The sequence below is a fragment of the Gopherus flavomarginatus genome, chromosome 11, assembly GCF_025201925.1.
Source record: "Gopherus flavomarginatus isolate rGopFla2 chromosome 11, rGopFla2.mat.asm, whole genome shotgun sequence".
Classification (NCBI taxonomy): domain Eukaryota; kingdom Metazoa; phylum Chordata; order Testudines; family Testudinidae; genus Gopherus; species Gopherus flavomarginatus.
The window spans coordinates 21,904,758-21,918,062 of record NC_066627.1 but is presented as its reverse complement, the minus strand read 5'-3'; positions in this window follow the sequence as shown (position 1 = coordinate 21,918,062).

Here is a 13,305-nt window from a genome sequence, read left to right as displayed (position 1 = left end):
AATCAAAAGCTCTCCCACAGCAGCCTTCCAGTTTGATCACATTATTGGAAGACAGCATCCGTTTGTCAAAGCTAGTGTCCCTGGCAGATATTTTCACATTTGAAAGAGCTCTGTGCAAGTAGGTGGGGAAAATGCTCCAGCATCTACGAACATGGCTTTAAAAAGCCCAGCATTCAAGAAAATGTGGCTTTTTAGCAGGTGATTCACCCCTTTGATGTTCCTGGAAACAGAGTTTATAATATTAGCCATAAGGAGTGTTTAGATCAAATTTCTTTTTATCAGCACCCAAATAGTGTCATTGCTTGAGCCATTGTTAGTTCCAGCTCTAGGAATGATATATCTGGGTTCTCTCTCACTGTCCTGGAGACATGAAGGGGAGGGAAAACAAGACAGGGTAAGGCAGAGCAGTAAAGGTAAAAGATAGAGAAAGAAATTAAGTGATCAGAATTGGACAAGGACCACTTACAATATACTTGATACTGACCCAATCAGAAATAGAACCTAAGTGCAGGAGGTTTACAAAAGTGTAGCCTCGTCTCTCCCCTTCATCCCCCAAAACATCCAGTTGGGGTATAGCCTTTTAACAGTCTCATCAGGGAAGGGCCTGATTTCTGCACTATTCACAACAAAATTCCTCAGCGAGCATGGATGAGTCAGTAACTGGTCTCTCAACAGGGCTCTGATGGGATGGATGCAGTTGCAGCACTGCAGAAGCTGGTAGGGCTCACAGACTTTAAGGTTGGAAGGGACCATCATAATTGTCTAGTATGGCCTGCACCTTGCAGGCCACAGACCCTCACCCACCCACTCCTGTAATAGATCCCTAACTTCTGGCTGAGTCACTGAGGTCCTCAAATCATGATTTAAAGACTTCACGTTACAGAAAATTCACCATTTACATTAGTTTAAACCTGCAACTGACCCAGGCTGCAGAGGAAGGCAAAACACCCCCAGAGTCTCTGCCAATCTGACCTAGGGAAAAATTCCTTCCCAACCCCAAATACAGCGATCAGTTAGATCAGGCCTGCACAATATGCAGCCCGCAGAGGCTCACTGTGCAGCCCGCGGCAGGGAATCAAAGGACTCTGGGCTGCCCGCAGCCATGGGGACCCCAGAGCCCTTTGAATCCCAGCTGCAGTCAGGATTCAAAAGGCTCTGAGCTGCTTGCAGTGGTGGGGAGCCCAGAGCCCTTTAAATCCCAGCAGCGGCCGGGATTCATAGGGCTCTGGGCTCCCTGCAGCCGCGGGGAGCCCAGAGCTCTTTAAAACTCAGCCGTGGCCGGGATTCATAGGACTTTGGGCTGCCCACCGCTGTGGGGAGCCCAAAGCCCTTTAAATCCCAGCCGCAGCCAGGATTCAAAGGGCTCTGGGCTGCCCGCAGTGGCGGGGAGCCCAGAGTCCTTTAAATCCCAGCCACAGCCGGGATTCAAAAGGCTCTGAGCTGCCTGCAGCGGCGGGGAGCCCAGAGCCCTTTAAATCCCAGCCATGGCCGGGATTCAAAGGGCTCTGGGCTGCTGGCTGCGGCAGGGAGCCTAGAGCCCTTTAAATCCCAGCTGCGGCCAGGATTCAAAAGGCTCTGAGCTGCCCGCAGTGGCGGGGAGCCCAGAGTTCTTTAAATCTCAGCTGCGGCTGGGATTCAAAAGGCTCTGAGCTGCCCGCAGCCGCAGGGAGCCCAGAGCCCTTTAAACCCCAGCCGTGGCCGGGATTCAAAAGGCTCTGGGCTGTCCGCAGAGATTCCCGGCCGCGGCTGAGATTTAAAGGGCTCAGGGCTCCCTGCAGCCACGGGCAGACCAGAGCCCTTTGAATCCCAGCAGGGGCTGAGATTGAAAGGGCTCAGGGCTCCCCACGGCTGCAGGCAGCCCAGAGCCCTTTGAATCCCAGCCGCGGCTCCAGTGGATGGGCTGGGGCTGGGATTTAAAGGGCTCGGGCTCCCCTCAGTGGCAGGAGCTCTGGGCCCTTTAAATCCCTGCCCCAGCCCCGCAAAGCTCCAGGTTCCCCCAGTGGCCAGAGCCCTGGGCCCTTTAATTTGCCCCTGACAGCTCCCAGCCACCTCTTCACCTGGGAGCCCCTGATTGATTTAAAATCAAGTATCACCTCCCCACCCCAAACCTTCCTGTTTGGCCCACAGCTGTTTTGGTGGGGTGGCGCTGGGGAAGGAGGGTTGGTTTCTGCAGGGCTGGGCGGTGTTGGTGCAGGGTGTTTCCGCGGGGCCGGGAGGTTTTGAGGGGGGTGTTTCCATGAGGCCAGGGGGTTTCAGCCTTCAGCTGTTTTCTTTGGAGTAATGTGGCCCTCGCTGCTTTACGAGTTGTGCAGGCCTGAGTTAGATCTTGAGTACTTAGGAAAGACCCAATAGACACACACCTGGGAAAGAATTCACTGTAGTAACTCAGAGCCCTCTCCATCTAGTGTCCCATCACTGGGCTCCTTAGGAACAGCCTGCCACATATGGATGTTGGAGTCCTCTCTCCTTGTTGTTGATCGTCTTTCCTTGTTCAGCTACCACATTGATCTGACACTGTGGCTCATTGCTGTTGCTCCTGCTCCTCACATTGTTGAGGGAAGTCTCTCTTCAGTTGCAGGACTAGGTGCAACTGCCTCTGGCTTGTTTCCCTCCTTCTCCATAATGGTCCCTTCCAAGCCTTCTGAGTTAGGCAAGGTCAGGAATCCTTCACCTCTCTACTCCTGCTCTTGTACTCCAACTCTGCTCCATTTTGCAGGCCAGAGGTATAACTATGATTAAGGCTGCAATTCTTTCACAGAAGTCACGGATTCTGTGACTTCGCGTGACCTCCATGACATCCACAGAGGCTGATGCAGCTGACTTCAGGGCCACCTGAGCAGCTGGCCCCATAACCCCAGGGGCAGTTGCTCGGGCGCCCCACGGCTGGCCACACTGGCTGCTGCTGGAATGACCCAGGGCTATCTGCACCAGTCACTGCTTGGGAGGCCCTGGGCAGCGGGCTCTGAGGACTGCCCGAGCAGTGGCTGGTGTGGCTGGTCCCGCAGACTGCCCAAGCAGTGGTCCTGGGACCACTGGAATAGTGGCTCGTGTGGCTGGCTCCAGGGAGTGCCCAAACTGCAGTCCTGAGGGTGTTCTGGGGACCACCTGAGCAGCAGCGGTCCTGGGGTGTCTGGAGTAGGGGCCACAGGAGTGCCCGGAGGCCATCCAGAGAGTGGTCCTGGGAGCAGCTGCTAGGGGGCAATCAACCCCCAGCACTGGAGCAGGGCCCCCCGGAGTAGCAGGGCCCCAGAAGTAGAGATTTAATCATGGGTATTTTTGGTAAATATCATGGATAGGTCACGGACAGTGAATTTTTATTTATTGCCCATGACCTATCCATGACTTTTACCAAATATACCCATGACTACATCTATGATTACATATTATTTCCATAGAGATTAAGGCATGAAGGAACCATTAGATCATCTAGTTTTACCTCCCACATATCACAGGGCATTAAATTTCACCCAATTACCCCTGAATTAAACCCAATAACTTGTGTCTGACTAAACTAGAGCTTTGAGAAGGGCCTCCAGCCTTGGTATGAACATATCAAGAGATGGAGAATCCACCACCTCCCTTGGCACTTCAGTTTGTTCTAACTGTTGTTCTCACTGTTAAACATTCGTGCCTTATTTCTAATCTGGATTTTTCTGGTTTGAGCTTCCAGCCATTGGTTCTTGTCTGTCTTTCTCCGCTAGATTAAAGAGCTCTTTAACACTTGGGATTTTTTGCCCATGAAGGCCTTTTCTCCAGCCCTCAAATAACGTTTATGCCTCTTTCCTGCACCTTCTCCATTTTTCATCAAATGTTGACACCAGAACTATATGCAGTATTCCAGTATTGGTCTCTGTATATGGCATTGGTGAGGTAAAGGCCCCTCCCTATTCTACTCACTACTCCCCTGTTTATCCATCATAAGAACATAAGAACGGCCATACTGGGTCAGACCAAAGGTCCATCCAGCCCAGTATCCTGTCTACCAACAGTGACCAATGCCAGGTGTCCCAGAAGGAGTGAACCTAACAGGTAATGATCAAGTGATCTCTCTCCTGCCAACCAGCTCCACCCTCTGACAAACAGAGGCTAGGGACACCATTCCTTACCCATCCTGGCTAATAGCCATTAATGGACTTAACCTCCATGAATTTATCTAGTTCTCTTTTAAATCCTGTTATAGTCCTAGACTTCACAACCTCCTCAGGCAAGGAGTTCCACAGGTTGACTGTGCTCTGTGTAAAGAAGAACTTCCTTTTATTTATTTTAAACCTGCTGCCCGTTAATTTCATTTGGTGGCCCCTAGTTTTTGTATTATGGGAATAAGTAGATAACTTTTCTTTATTCACCTTCTCCACACCACTCATGATTGTATATACTTCTATCATATCCCCCCTCAGTCTCCTCTTTTCCAAGCTGAAAAGTCTTAGCCTCTTTAATCTCTCCCATTCCAAACCGCTAATCATTTTAGTTGCCCTTCTCTGAACCTTTTCTAATGCCAGTATATTTTTTCTGAGATGGGGAGACCACATCTGTACACAGTATTCAAGATGTGGGCGTACCATGGATTTATATAAGGGCAACAAGATATTCTCTGCCTTATTCTCTATCCCTTTTTGAATGACTCCTAACATTCCATTTGCTTTTTTGACTGCTGCTGCACGCTGTGTGGACATCTTCCGAAAACTATCCACAATGACTCCAAGATCTCTTTCCTGATTAGTGGTAGCTAAATTAGCCCCCATCATATTGTATGTATAGTTGGGGTTATTTTTTCCAATGTGCATTACTTTACATTTATCCACATTAAATTTCATTTGCCATTTTGTTGCCGAATCACTTAGTTTTGTGAGATCTTTATGAAGTTCTTCACAATCTGCTTTGGTCTTAACTATCTTGAGCAGTTTAGTATGGTCTGCAAACTTTGCCACCTCACTGTTTACCCCTTTCTCCAGATCATTTATGGATAAGTTGAATAGGATTGGTCCTAGGACTGACCCTTGGGAAACACCACTAGTTACCCCTCTCCATTCTGAAAATTTACCATTTATTCCTACCCTTTGTTCCCTGTCTTTTAACAAGCTCTCAATCCATGAAAGGCTCTTCCCTCTTATCCCATGACAACTCCAGGAATAGCATTAGCTCTTTTTGCTACAGCATCACACTGGGAGCTCATGGGTCAGGCTTTTTTCTCTATTATGACCTTAAATCCTTTTCAGAATCACTGCTTTCCAGGACACAGCTCCCCATTCTGTACATGTGACCTGCACGCCTTGTTCCTGAATTTATAACTTTGCATTTGGCAGGATTAAAAACTTACTTTATTTGAAAGGACCCAGTTTATTAAGCAATCTAGGTTGCTCTGTATGACCGCCCTGTCCTCAGCATTATTTACCATTTCCAACAATCTTTGTAACATCTGCAAATTTTCTCAACAGTGATTTCATTTCCTTCCAAATTGTTGATGAAAATGGTGAATATTGTCAGGCTGATCCCTGACGAACCTCACTAGAAATACCCCCATTTGATGATGCTTCCCCACGGACAACTTCTTTGAGATCAGTTAACCTGTTCTTGCTCCAATTAACATGTACTGTAGAACCTCAGAGTTACGAACTGACTGGGCAAGCACACACCTCATTTGGTGCAATGTATGCAATCAGGCAGTAGCAGAGAAAAAAAATACAGTACAGTACTGTGTTAAAGATAAACTACTAAAAAAAGGGAAAGTTTAAATAAAAAGATTTGACAAGGTAAGGAAACTTTCTGTGCTCATTTCATTTAAATTAAGATGGTTAAAAGCAGCATTTTTCTTCTGCAAAGTAAAGTTTCAAAGCTGTATTAAGTCAAATGTTTGGCTGTAAATTTTTGAAAGAACCACCATAACGTTTTGTTCAGAGTTACAAATATTTCAGAGTTACAAACAACCTCCATTCCCGAGGTGTTCGTAACTCTGAGGTTCTACTGTGTGCTAAAAATACCACTATGCGATATCAATAATCAGATTATGCGGTACTAAGTCAAAGACACGACCTAAGTCTAAGTGTACTACTTTTATCAACCAAACCTGTAATCCCCTCACAGAATTAATTGAGGTTTCTGTTTTCCATTAAGTTATGTGGACAGCTCTCAGTTTTGCTTTGCTCAGGGCCCCATTCTCGTTATCACCAACCACTCCAGCCTTCATGAGGCAATATTAAACAATCGCAGAGCACATCACTTCTTTCTAATGCTGAACAAGGAGCTTCATTCAGCATGCTACTTCTCTTAGGCCAGGGGTTCTCAAACTGGGGGTTGGGACCCTTCAGGGAGTCGTACGGTTATTATATGGGGGGTTAGAGGTACTCAAGTCATAGAATATCAGGGTTGGAAGGGACCTTAGGAGGTCATCTAGTCCAATCCCCTGCTCAAAGCAGGATTAATCCCCAGATCCCTAAATGGCTCCCTCAAGGATTTAACTCATAACACTGGGTTGCAAGGTGTCAGCCTCCACCCTAAATCCCGCTTTGCCTTCAGCATTTATAATGGTGTTAAACATATTAAAAAGTGTTTTTAATTTATAAGTGTGGGGGGGGGGGGGGGGCGGGAATCGTACTCAGAGGCTTCCTATGTGAAAGGGGTCACCAGTACAAAAGTTTGAGAACCACTGTCTAGGCAGTCCTTGCTCTCTGTTATGAAGGGAATTTAACTGGAAATACTATATCTGACCAGTGGATGGCGCCAGAAACCAGAATTTGGGCCTGGCTAGCTTGTTGGGGTGTTGTTTTTCTAACTATTTGTGGCATATTTACTGAGAATGAATAAGAATATATACGTTGATTGTGCACTGTGTGAAGAAGTACTTCCCTTTGTTTTAAACTGGCTGCCTATTAATTTCATTGGGTGACCCCTGGTTCTTGTGTTATGTAAAGAAATAAATAACACTTCCTTATTTACTTTCTATATATTAGTCGAGGTTTTATCTACCTCTATGATATCCCCCTACCCACTTAGTTGTCTTTTCCTAGCTTGAAAAGTCCCAGTCTTTTTAATCTCTCCTTATTGGAATGTAAATCTGTCTGATAATGCAGGACAGGATAGCACCTGCTCTTCCAAGATGGTAGGCACGTTAAAAATAACACTTAGGATAGCATAACATCCTAGTCATTCCAACCCTCTGCTATCCCAAATTTTTTAAATGTGCCCACCATCTCAAAAAACCAAGTGCCATCCTTTCCTGCACCATCAGACACTGAAACCTGCACACCAGCTTGTCTTCCTTTTACCTTCATTTTCACAAGGATTTGAAATTTCTCCCTATAAAAGTAATTAGACAGTTTTCTAGAACAAGAATGTTTACTATTTCACCAATTCTAAATTACTTTTAAACAAGTTATATTTGTTGAGTGTTGCATAACTGATTATAATGAAGGACAGTTTGCTTAAGCATTCGTGTTGGAGATGGACCCATGAACAGGGATACACTATGCTAATGATCTATATTCAAACTATTTTGTTGGAAAATGTCTATTGAAAATCCAATTCCTAGTCCTTCATCTTTTTTAGCAGAAGCTATGAGATCACTAAGTGTATGCTATTGTTAGAAACAGTGCTGAGAACCTGAAGAAGAAATATTCCCTAATAGGGCTTCATACCACCGGTATGCAGTGACAAACAGTAAAAAAAATTGTGTTAAAAATATAAAGGTAAAATCTTCAAAGCTGGTGTATTTTAATGGACTGCATCCAAATTAAAGCATCTAACATGTTTGGATCTAAGAGCAAGGGAGCCAACAGAGGAAGTAGCTAATCAGCATTCAAAGTCAAATCAAGTCTCACTGGCAATGGGAAGAAATAGGTTTCCTACTCAATAAATACAGGAGATTTGGTCTTGGACATATAAAGTTAGACAGTACTTTGGGACTAATCAATCTTCCACTCTAGCTTAAGCCCCTAACTATGCTACATCTTAAGTTGTTAATTAGCTCCTAGCACAATTGGATCCAAGTACAGGTTATGTACACATGCCACATAGTTAGAGACTGTTACTACCTGAGATAGTTAACAGCATTTCATTCTTGGTAGACACTTTCCTACAGCATGGACAGGATCCTATAACCATGTATGGGTAACCAATTTAACTGGCCTTCCTTCTTCACAACAGCCTACGTACTGCGACACCCCAGAACACATTACCATACATATTGGCAATACAATTCCGTGTGCATGTCCTGCTGGTAACTCTTTTCCTGGCTAAGGCTGCCTAGATTTTCCTAAAATGCATTGCTACAAACAGTAAGTGCTGACATGTATGCACAGTTGAGATAACAAAAGCTGTTGTGTGGACAACCTATATTACTTATAACCAATTAAGGTGACCTAACTGGATATAAAAATGACAGTAAAAAGCTGTAATGAAGACAAGGCCATATATATAACATAGCTCTTTGCATTATTGCTGTGAAACCAGTGCTCTTGCCACCTCAGCTTGCTGTTGTCATTGTGTTATATACAATATTTCACAGCAATAATGCAAAGTGTTACATGTAAACACTGAATTTCATATGGAGTTTTAGATCCCCTCTGTTTACAATTCATTACTTTCATAAGAACATAAAAACAGCCAGACTGAGTCAGACCAATGGTTATTCCAGCCCAGTATCCTGTTTTCTGACAGTGGCAAATGCCCACTGCTTCAGAGGGAATGAATGCAACAGGTAATCACCAAGTTATCCATCCCATCACCCATTCAGAGCTTCTGGCAAACAGAGGCTATGTATACCTCAGAGCATGGTTTTGCATCCCTGCCCATCCGGGCTAATAGCTAATGATGGATCTATCCTCCATGAATGTATCTAATTCTTTTTTTAACTCTGTTATAGTCTTGGCCTTCACAACATCCTCTGGCAAAGACTTCCATAGGTTGACTGTGTGTTGTGTGAATAAATACTTCCTTTTGTTTGCTTTAAACCTGTTGCCTATTAATTTCATTTGGTGACCCCTACTTTTTGTGTTATGAAGGAGAGTAAATAACACTTTCTTATTTACTTTATCTGTAACCCTTCTGCCCCTCTGAGTTGGCAGCAACAAGGGCCGGGTTCAGTATCCAGGGGTTCCGTTTCAGTAACACAATGCATAACCGGCTCGAGCCCCCACCCAGTGACCTGGGACACTCACATACCACACCCCCCTGGGCGCCTCTAGGAGGCAATACTTCCCCTCTCGCAAGCACGGAGTCTGAGTGTAGCAAAATCTTTTTAATAAAGGAAGGAATTAATGCGGCATCCCATTGGAGAAACACCACAAACAGGGTTATAACACAAACCATAAACAAAAACCCACCTCCAAGTACATTTGGCACTGTCCTTTTTCCCCTTAGGGTTTTAAGTCCAATCACCCCAAAGTCCAACAACCCAAAAGTCTCTGGTCAATGCCACCCCAGAGTTCGAGAGTTTATCTGTAGAGGTCCCTCCCCCCAGCCTGGATAGAAAGGGGCACCTTACATGGTCTGGGGCCAACTGCCCTGCCTCTCCGTGGGTTCTGCTTCCGCCTTCTCCACGAACTGCTCCGCTTTACCAGCCGCTCCACGCTGCTCCTCCAGCCGTCCTCAGAAACTGCTCCGCTCCACCAGCTGCTCTGCTCCATGAGCTGCTCCAGTTCTCTCTGCAAACTGCTCGGCTCTGCTCGCTCTGTGGGCCGCTCCACCCGTCCCACAGCTACTCCGCTCTGTCAGCTGCTCTGCTGCCACCAGCTGTCCTGTGATCCGCTCCAGCCGTCCCCACGAACTGCTCCACTCCGCCAGCAGCTCTGTTCCACAGTATAGCTTTGGGCTCCCCACTAGTTAGCACTGTACTCAGTGCTCTCAGCTCAGTGATTTTAGCTTTTTAGTGATTTTCAGCTCTTAGTGATTCCAGCTCATAGTAGGGGAGCCCCAGTGCTAGTGCACCATTAGCCCAAAGTGATTTCAGCTCAGTAACCTGTATTTAAATTCTTAAGGAAATAAAAAAATCAACTCTGACATTCCACAGTGGAGAGAGGACAGGGTGCAACTGGTGCTTCTGGCTCCACAAGGAGACTGCACCACCAGGCACAAATACCTGTCCCCAATATATATATATATATATCTCAATTCTCTGGGTTTTGGAACCCATGTCCCATGTCTAGCCAGTACCACCCAGCTGAGGGTGAGCAATTTGTCACCAAGCAGTCCCACAGCTTGGCAGTCTGGGATAGGGTAGGCGTGCCTATGCAAATACACTCTCTGAAATTCTTTCCACCAGATGTCAGTGTAGAGCTTATCCTGACTCTGCTTACATATCCATACCAATCATGATTTTACAGACCTCTATCACCCAGTTTTATGAGATCCCTTTGTAACTCTTTGCAATCTGCTTTGGACTTAACTATCTTGAGTAGTTTTGTATCATCTGCAAATTTTGCCACCTCACTACTTACGCCTTTTTCCAGACCATTTATGAATATGTTGAACAGTACTAGTCTCAGTACAGACTCATGGTGGATACCACTATTTACCTCTCTCCATTTTGAAAACTGGTCATTTATTCCTATCCTTTGTTCCCTGTCTTTTAACTAGTTACAGATCCATGAGATCATGATCCCTCTTATCCCATGACAGCTTACTTTGCTTAAGAGCCTTTGATGATGGATCTTTTCAAAGGCTTTCTGAAAATCTAAGTCCACTATACCATTGGATCCCTCTTGCCCACACACTTGTTGACCCCTCTCAAAGAATTCTAGGAGATTGGTGAAGCATGATTTCCCTTTACAAAAACCATGTTGACTCTTTCCCAACAAATTGTGTTCATCTATGTGTCTAATAATTCTGTTCTTTACTATAGTTTCAACCAACTTGCATGGTACTGAAGTTAAGCTTACCAGTCTCTAATTGCTGGCATCACTTCTGGAGCGTTTTTTAAAATTGGTATCACATTAGCTATCCTCCAGTCATCTGGTACAGAATCTGATTTAAGCAATAGGTTTCATTGCACAGTTAGTAGTTCTGCAATTTCACATCTGAGTTCCTTCAGAACTCTTGGATGAATACCGTCTGGCCCTGGTGGCTTATTACTGTTTATCAATTTGTTCTAAAACCTCCTTTAATGACACCTCAGTCTGGGACAGTTCCTCAGATTTATCACCTAAAAAGAATGGCTCATGTGTGGGAATCTCCCTCACATCCTCAGCCATGAAGACCAATGAAAAGAATTCATTTAGTTTCTCTGCAATTCTCTTATTCCCCTTGAGTGCTACTTTGGCCCTACTGGTTGTGTAGCAGGCTCCTTGCTTCTGATATACTGAAAAAAAATTGCTGTTAGTTTTTGAATCTGGCTAGCTATTCTTCAAATCCTTTTTAGGCCTTTCTAATTATATTTTTATACTTCACTTGCCAGAGTTCATGCTCCTTTCCATTTTCGTCAATAGGATTTAACTTCCACTTTTTAAAGGACACCTTTTTGTATCTAACTGCTTTTTACTTTCTTTAGCCAAGGTGGCACTTTTTTGATTCTCTTACTATGTTTTTTTAGTTTGGGGTATACATTTAAATTGAGTCGCTGTTATGATGTTTTTTAAAAGTTTCCATGCAGCTTGCAATAATTTCACTCTTGGGATTGCACCTTTGTATTTCTGTTTAATTCATTTTTGTGTAGTTCCCCTTTCTGAAATTAAATGTTGCTGTCATGGGCTGTTGTGGTGTTTGCCCTCTCCCCCACCCCCACCCCCAGGGATGTTAAATTTAATTACATTATGTTCACTATTACGAAGCAGTTCAGCTATATTCACCTCTTGGACTACAGCCTGTGCTCCACTTAGGACTAAATCAAGAATTGCCTCTCCTCTTGTGGATTTCAGGACTAGATGCTCCAAGAAGCAGTCATTTAAGGTGTCAAGAAACTTTACCTCTGCATCCTGTCCTGAGGTGACATGTACCCAGTCAATATGAGGATAGCTGAAATCCCCCCATTATTATTGAGTTTTTTGTTTTTATAGCCTCTCTAATCTCCCCAAACATTTCAGTAACTATCTCCATCCTGGTCAAGTGGTCAGTAATATATCCCTATTGCTATATTCTTATTATGGAAGCCTGGAATGACTATCCATGGAAATTCTATGGTACAGTTTGGTTCATTTAAGATTTTTACTTCATTTGACTCTATGCTTTCTTTCACATATAGTGCCACTCATCCACCAGCACAACCTGTTCTGTCCTGTTCACAGTACCCAAAAGTTTGTGGGGCACATCAGAGAACAAATAGCTGAACCCCAGGAGTGGTGGGTGAACCACTGGCTGAGGGAGGCTAGCCCCCAGCCAGCCCTGCACACCCACCCCAGCCCAAGGACCTGTTCCCCTTCCCCTGCCATAGCCCCCCCAGCCCTGGAGCACAGGGCAGGTGGCGCATGGCCCCCCGACCTTCTAGCACAGGACGTGCGGGTGACACATGGCCCCCCCAAGCACAAGCGAGCATGCAGCATGCAGGTCCCGCTCCCCTAGTCCCAAAGTGGGCGGGTGGCCCTCCAGCCCCTGAGCACAGGATGGGCAGCCCCAGCAGCATTGGAGTGGGGGCGGCGCCTGGGCACAGCCAGTGGGAGCACAACCCAGAAGATTAGAAACTCAGCACCTATGTGCCTTATCCTCCTCCCCTCTGCAGTGCTCTGCCAAAGGTTTCTAGGGATGGCAGCCTTATTTCTTCCTCCACAGCAGGACACTTTTTCACACTGCTCTGCACTGAGGTGCTGGTTTGTCCATCCTGAGGGGGTTGCACTATGGACACTGCCCCAGTCCAGCAGTCTGAGTGGAGTGGAGAGACAGAACAGTTCATTAGAAGAAGCAGGGAACATGGGCACCTGCCGCCTTCTCTTCAAACTGTTCTGAACCTCGCTGCTGCGTTCCACTGCAGCTTCACTCAGGGACTGCTATTCCCTGGCACTTGTGGGACTGGAGGAAGGTAAGTGAGGTGTAGTTCTTTGGTTGACCCTCTGGGCAATCCAGTAGAATGCAATGCTAGCCTTCCCTTTAGGGCTTGTGAGTCTAGTACCAGAAGTACCCTTCAAATCCATCCTTCTCTTTGACAGCAAGCAAAGGGTCTGGCCTGATACTGACCCCATGTCTGGGGACCTGGTGCCACCATCTGCCCCCCTACCCCTTTAGCTGGCTGCATCAGTGCCCCATGGAACTACATTCAAGGGCTTCTCCTGTAGAACAGAAGTCCCTCCCAGGCTCTGGCCCAGCATCTGTATATGCGGCTCCCTCCAATCTACTGTCTCCCCCAGGCTGCTGCTGTCCCAGAGCCCCAGCCTTGTGAAGGGGCCA